The sequence below is a fragment of the Echinops telfairi genome, unplaced genomic scaffold, assembly GCF_000313985.2.
Source record: "Echinops telfairi isolate 266 unplaced genomic scaffold, ASM31398v2 ScPeMD7_3533;HRSCAF=4204_1, whole genome shotgun sequence".
In the NCBI taxonomy this organism is placed as follows: domain Eukaryota; kingdom Metazoa; phylum Chordata; class Mammalia; order Afrosoricida; family Tenrecidae; genus Echinops; species Echinops telfairi.
This window is the reverse complement of record NW_022107432.1, coordinates 9,393,434-9,401,075: the sequence shown is the minus strand read 5'-3', so window position 1 is coordinate 9,401,075 and position 7,642 is coordinate 9,393,434. Positions and strand designations below refer to the sequence as shown.

Genomic DNA, 7,642 nt, shown 5'->3' with positions numbered 1-7,642 from the left:
AGGGAGGGGAAAAATGAGGACCTAATGTCGGGGGTTTAAGTGGAGAGAAAATGTTTTGAGAAATGATGTACAAATGCGCTTTACACAATTGGTGTGTGTATGGATTGGGATAACAGTTGTATGAGCCCCTAATAAAATGTTAAAAAAGAAAAAAAAGAATGAACAGAATAACAAGATCCCAGCGTTGTAGTTGAAAATAGAAAGGGCTCTAGCTTAGACCATTCTTTGATAACCAGTAGAAAATAATAGCAATTTTTTTTTCATTATGCATTTAACTACGCATCAACTATTCTCAAAACCTTACATATATTAACTCATTTAAGTTTCACATCAACCACGCTGAAGAATGTACCATCACCCTTATTTTACAGACTCAGAAACAGAAACAAGAAGAGGTTAAGTAATTTGCCCAAGTTTGCACCGCTAGGGAATTGTGGAATCAAGGTTCAAGGCTAACAGTCAGGTGGCAGAGCATGACTCCTTTCCTATGAATCTATCCAGAAAGTTGGGAAAGCTAGGCTGCCTGGCAAAAATTATCATTTATCTTTGCCTTTCACAAAAGGCAAGAATGAATTAGGCTAAAATATTGCAGAGCCCGGCAGTGTAGTGGTTACACATTGGCCTGTGATTCTCAGGACTGTAGCTCGAAACCACCAGCCTTTGAGGGAGAAAGACGGGGTGTTCTACTCCTTAAACAGTTAGAGTCTCTCAGAAGACAACAACCAGGGCAGTTCCAATGTGTCCTATAGGGTCTAACGTGTCCTATATGCATCGGCATCGACGCAATGGCAGTGAGGTTGGTCTTTTGATTTATTACTATTGCACGCTGAAAATATAATCCAATAATAAGAAAACATTTCCATTTCCTGTTCATGTAGCCTTAATGGTAGAACCATCTCTACCTAAATGTACCTAAATGAATGCCAGGTAACATCAACAAAGCTTTCTAAATAGAACAAGTTATGAAAACAAAGTGCTATTGAGCTAACTTCTCTCTGATGATCTCTCCTCTGGGCCTTCACACTGGAAGGAGAGGATTCTAAAGTCACTTTGTGGCACACAACATTGATCTTTCCTATTGACTACTCACCACCAGCAAAGCTGCCACATCCTGTCACTTTGAATGGCAACCTCACAGACAGCCTGAGTGCTTCACTTACATTATCCAGAACACTTAATTTGATGGCTGGGGGTTGTATTTTGAGTTGCAAGTGCCTTCATTTCCCAGCAGGAGATGTGCCCCTGATGGGCTTTTTCATCCCCAAGGCTACTCCTCCTTCCATAGTGAGACAAAGAGGGAGCGCTACGATTTAAATACTAAATTGTAATGCCATTTAATGCATTATGTTAACTTCTAATGATACTCAATTTAATAACCTTAAATGATAGTGTTAAAAGAATCCTTATGGAGACCTGACTTTCTAAGTGGAATTACTACATGCTTATAGGAGAAATAGCCTGGATATTTAAAGATGCAAGATGAGTCACAAAAAAGAATTCTACTTTAAAAATTTAATATTCAATTGATACCAACATTAAGAAGATCCAAGACTAATTTCAAAGTACAGAATTATTTAATTATTTGGCATCTCTTTTTTTGGAATTAATACTATAACTATTTTTTCCTAGAACTATTTGGTCCTAAGAGAATTGTCCAGATCAGTTCCAATCAAATCATGTGAAAGGAATTGCTTTTTCGTGTATGGTCTGGAGCACTTTGAAATAACTGCAGTAAAAAAAGAAACCAAAGCAGTCATTGCCCCTCATCTGATTCTGACACGCTGGGAAGCCCTGGAGGGACAGAGGAGAACCCACTCAGTGTGGTTTTCAAGGGTGTAATTCCATCGGGAATCGATGGCTCTGTCTTTCTCCCTGGGATCAGATAATGACTTCAAACTGCTGACTGGGTTCTGTTAGTATTGCAGCACTTCCAACCATTGTGTTGACCGGGGCTCCTAACGTAAGAAAGAGAACTTCTTGAATTAGCTCACCGACCTTTTGCCAGGGTAGGCTTGCCTTCGCTCTTTCCTTATTTTGTTTTATCTTAGATTGCCTGGAACACATTTTTATATAACTGGGTAAGTTTTCATTTTATTCTTTCTCTCAAGGACCTGAGAAATACCAGAGAATACTTCCAAAAAGAGCCCCCTGAGGCCACAACATGCAGTTGTTGACATTCTCTCATCGTTTGAGTTTTCTATCATACGAAATGGTGTTCTGGAGAAATATCTAACTATGAACACTTGTCCATGATAGACTTCCATGGAAGATGGAATCCTTCAACACAGACAACTACTCGGTAAAGACCAGCCTGTGATTTGAAGCTAATGTACTAATTTTTTTTAGGAATTTCCAAAATATTTAAGAAAAACAATTCACTGCCATCGAGTCAATGTTGATTCAGGGTGACTCTAAACAACATGGAAGAGCGGCCCCTGAGAGTTTCTGAGACTGTAACTCTTTATGGAAGCCAAAAGTCTCCCTTTCTCTAGACCAGTGGTTCTCAACATTCCTAATGCTGTGACCCTTTAATACAGTTCCTCATGTGGTAGTGACCCCACCCCCAACCACAAAATCATTTCCGTTGATACTTCATAACTGTCATTTTGCTAATGCTATGAATCAGGTGACCCCTGTGAAAGGATCATTGGACCCCCAAAGGGGTCGGGACCCACAGGTTGAGAACCACTGCTCTAGAGATTAGCTGGTAGTACTACCAGCATTGTGGTTAGCAGCCCAAACTCAAGACACAATTTAATTGAGATCTAAAACTCAAACATCATTAGTATTAGAAGGCAATTTAAGGATGACCAAATGCTCACATACTAGTAAAAATGGAAACCTATGACTTCTAAGGGTATGGTTGTCATGTAAACACAAAATCTGGCTATGAATCCACACATTTTTCATTTTGCAGTGTTTGGGGATTAGGTTTTTGTTCATTTAATTTGTATATGTGTATGTTTGTGCATTTTGGGCTAGCAAATTAATCTAGTTAGATACTTTAAGAGTGCCTCGGTAATAAAAGAGGTTAAGAGCTCAAGTACAAACTGAAAGGTTGGCAGTTTGAAGCTACCCAGATGCAATTCACAGGACAGGCCTGATGGCTCTATTCTGAAATGTCACAATCTTGCAAAGCTCTGTGCCCTGTTTTACTCTACAGACATAAAGTCATAACACGTGGTCAGAGGCATGGCAGGGGAGCCTTAGACACTTCAGAAGCATGATTTTAGTAAATGTTCACAACGGTGTTTGACTAATGAGCAGGGACAGATTACACAGTAAACCAGGTAATGCTTATTTAGGAGTTCTGCAGTGAACACAAATTAGTAAACACAAATAAACCTGATTTTGCCTTGCCAACTGAGTACTCTGTCCCTGTCAGGAATTACAAATTTGAAAACAGGCTTTGATTCTCTAAGAAGGTTCTGCGGGGGCAGGAGCTAGACAAAAATGCCTGCCCTACCTAACAGCAGAATCCTTGATGTGGTGAAAACTGTGAAATTGTTCACGACAGATTTGCAAATAAGTGGTAGCAAAGGTGTGCTTGCCTTACGTACTGGGTAATCCTCGCAGCTGCTCCTGAGTTGTTGTTCGACTATAGTCCCCATTTGACAGATAAGGAGTGAGGTGGAGAGAAGTTATGTGACTACCCGAGAACACAGAGCAAGTAGAAGCCCAAGTCTGCTTCAGCCTGAAGTTGTTCCTAACCCTACCTGGTTTTTGGCACAATTCTTTAAATACCTCTTTGTACCTCCCCCTTTTCCAGGAAACAACAGTTTGGAAAATAAATGTTCTCTGTACAGAAAGTTAGCACCGTACAGTCACAGCACAAATGTGCAGATTGGAGTCATGCCAATTCTGGATTTTTTATCCACAGTCAGATTGTATAATCCGTTTAAGACCATTTGCTAAGTCATTCTATTTCTGTACTGATGACTTAGGAGCAGCTGGGATTTTTTTTTTTAAGCCAAAAATTTAGAAATCTTAGATCTCTATTTAAAAGAGAGAGAGAGACTCCAGATAATGCAAAGAGCTGCAATGGTGAATTCCTGCTCACTCTGAAAAACTGGCAGGAAGCCCTGAAAGGCCCAATTACTTTAGAAAGGGTTGGGGGGGGGGGGGGTTGTGTTGTATATGAGTCCTGTAATCTTCACAAACTGGCAGAAATGATCAAGGTCATCTCATCTGTTGCCAAAGATTCATGTTACTACAGCTAGAAGATTTATATGAGCAGTCCTGCCTCTGCTTTCATTCCAACTCTTTCAAAAAAAGAAAGAAAATTCTAATCTTTCCTAGAAGATGCCAATTGCATATGAAAAGTACTCTAAGCCACCAATAAAATGATTTAAAAAATAAAAATTAAATTAAAAAAAAAAGAAAGTACTCTAGACATTGGTTAGGTCTCTGCTCTTTATAGAAGCTTCCAAAGTCCACAGGTTTTATTTTTAAATAGGGGCAAATCCCTACAGATGAGTACGGTAACAAACTTTCTGAGAAGTGGTCAGCTGCCTCTTCCCTCTATAGAGAGGAATTGACAGGTGACGCTCTGGGTTGTGTTGCTAACCACAAGGTTCTTGGTTCAAACCCACCAGCCACTCTTTGTTCCCCTAAAGATAGAAAGTCTCAGAAACCCTATGGAGCAGTTCTTCTCTCTCTTATAGTCACTGCCACTCAGAATCTAGAGGGCAGTGGGGTTTGGGGGTCTTTCAGCCCTTACCTTAACTAGATCTCATTCAATAGTCTCAGACTTAGAGAAAGCACCAACATTGCCTGAGTGCCTCTCAAACCACTGACTGCTGCTTCCTACCCAGTGTGTCTGTGGCCACAGAGCTGGCAATCTGCTCCCGTAAAGATCACAGCACAGAAAACCCTAGGGAGCACCTCTACTTTATCACATGGGGTCTGGATGAGCAGGAATCTGCGAGTGGCACCTAACATGAGAACCACAAAGCTTGGAACTGGGGTCCTAGCTTTGCATTGTTAAGGAATCCACAAGCCTGCAGAAGATGCTAGCAGGCACCCACTGCACTTTGAGAATCGCTGTTCTAATGCACAGGACTCCAAATTCGATTGCACCTTGGAATCACCTGAGAGATGGCGCGCGTTCCGTGTGTGTGTGTGTGTGTGTGTGTGTGTGTGTAAAGTTGGTGCCTAAGTCCCACCCCAGATTCGGATTTAATTGTTCTGGGGCATTGCTTAAGCACAGTTTTTTTGTAAGCTCCCCCACTGATTTCACAAAGCAGCAATCTAGTACACCCCACTGGCTCCCAGACCCACCGCCCTGCATCTCGGCGTGACGCTCCCCCACGCGCCACGTGGGGACACTGGAGACCCTGTCAAGAAGATAAAGGGCACTCATCCTTAGGGGAGTCACCGCCCCACATTAGTTAGTTTTTCAGAGACCAAATACTAAAACAGAAATCGGTGCCCAGATCACCTCCTGAGATTGAATAATCCCAAGGAGTTTTGCAGGACAAAACCCTGGCATCCCTGCCACCAGTCGGGGCACAGTTTGCCCCTCACTTCACCCACCGCTTCAGCCTGAAAAGAAAACTGCACCTCAGGAAATCCAAACTGTCACTATGCAATCCCTGGGGACCAGCATTGAAGCTCCTCAGATGTCACACTGCAAAGGCGAGGGGACAGGGCAGTCACCTTACCTAGCAGGATGTCCAGGTCACGGTTGCCGCCCCCAAGCAGCTGCGAGATCTGTGGGGGTACTGGGGTGTCCAGAGAGTGATCAGCCCCTCGCCGGGCAAAACCGGGCTCTGATGGGTTTGCTGCCTGCCACACTGCTCCCCGCTGCAGCTCCGCAACGCTCTCTGGGCCCCCGGAGGCGGAGCCTAGGAGATAAGGTTCGAGCTCCCCACCCGCCCCCTTTGCTGGGACGGAGGCCAGAGGGTGGGTTTTGGATCTGAATCGGGAAGTGCAAAGTGCAAGTGCAGCCCTGCTAGAAACCGGCTCTGTGCAAGTCCTGCCTCGGCCAACCAGTGCACGGCTGGGGATTTGAAATGGGCGTGAGGACGGATAAAGGAGTCTGGAGGACAGGAGCGAAAGGAGGGATTAAGCGCAAGAGTAAAGATGAAAGCAATTGACTTGGAAAGTCAGGCGAGCCAGGAGGGGGACGTCTGGGCAGCATCCTGGGACCAAACACAGATCCAGCTGGGGCTGCGCCCTGTTGCCTGTGAGAAACAGCCACTTCTGAAAGTGTGGTCAGTCTTCTGGGACACTCGCAACAGGGGACCTTCCTCTGACCTAATGTCATGAAGTCCTAAGGAACAGCCACAGAAGACCTGAGGAGAGCTCACTTTCAGTCAGTAGGCAGTTACTGGTGTGGACTGAAAGTCTAGGATGAGGGTCTGCCTGCTCAGTACTCTGCCCTGCCAAGCCTTTCTCCATGCGGTGTTAGCATTCAGTGCCCCGGCTTCTCTCCTGCTCTGACTGCCTCTCGCCTCCCACCCCTCTTTGCTGTCTTGTCACTCAGGCCTTGTTTCCCATTCTTGATCAGACCAGTGTGTCCTTATCTCACTTGTGGTTTCTCCTCTCTCTCTCTTTCCCCCCCGCCCCCCCACCAGATTTGTTCCGTTGCCTGTTTCGCTTTACTCAAATCTCTGCTGATGTCACTTCTCAAAGGTCCTTCCTGGACAGTCTGTCCAAATGAGACATTCAACCGTTCCCATCTCTTATCCACCCAATTTTACCACTCTCCGGAGTTTTGCTTTCTATCCCTCTCTAGATAAATGGAGAGTAGCGGCTCTGCTTTGTCCTCTGCAAAGAGAACAGTTCCTGAAATATAGTAGATGCTCAGTGAATGTCTACTGAATGGATGCATACAGGAATCACTGAAGGGAGGCCTCTCACAAAGAAATGCCTTTGGGAATTCAGAAAATGATTCTCACTGAATTCTGGTCGCATATCAGTACATTTGGGGGATGATCATTTCCCCATTCATTCATGCATGCATGTATCCAGGTTAGAGTCTTTGGTTTTCTCAGTGTAATATGTTTACTCATGGGTCATATCCATGAAAATGTAGTAGTAATCTTCCAACATGGCCAAATATTGCCTGGTAATCCTCTGGTTAATTAAAGGAATACACCCCAATGTCTCAGCAGCTGCCCATTCTACTTCGCAGAGGAAAACCTCTCCTTCCAAAACTCAATATGCACTCATCTTTTTGCATAAATCAAAATGAAAACAGGATTCCTCCACTTTTGCTTTGTGCTCCACATCTTTTTAACTCCTTTGGGATCAACTTTCATGGCGATTCTAACTCCTTTTAGATAAATCTTCTATGAACTCGCCATCACTAAATTAAACTTCCTCCAGACTCCCCTACCCTACTTCATTATATGCTGGTGCTCATACCACTGCCTGAACAGCCCCAAACACGTTACGAACACGTTTCGATATGTACTAGACCAGAGATACTTTTCCTAAGTCTAATTCAGGATGCTGATGGTGGGCTCTCCTCATGTGTCAGACACTCTCCAGGTTAGTATCATGCACCCTGCTTGTGAAGAACGGCTGCAAAGACGACATATCAAATTTTTCCTCTCTTCGTCTTACAGCAGTTTTTAACCCAGTCTGTCCCTTCCCTGTCCTTCCTGAAAACCTCATTTTCCTGGTGATTTTTCTC

At 43.8% G+C, this 7,642-nt stretch overlaps 1 protein-coding gene across 1 annotated transcript in view; it reads right to left on the bottom strand.

The window, feature by feature from the left end:
- COL21A1 (collagen type XXI alpha 1 chain) overlaps positions 1-5,761 on the bottom strand; it is a 194,316-nt gene extending 188,555 nt beyond the window's left edge. The window contains exon 1 of the mRNA XM_045294892.1: positions 5,664-5,761. The gene's annotated coding sequence lies outside the window, so the exon portion shown is untranslated. The remainder of the gene's footprint in view (positions 1-5,663) is intronic.
- Between the last annotated feature and the right edge of the window lie 1,881 nt (positions 5,762-7,642).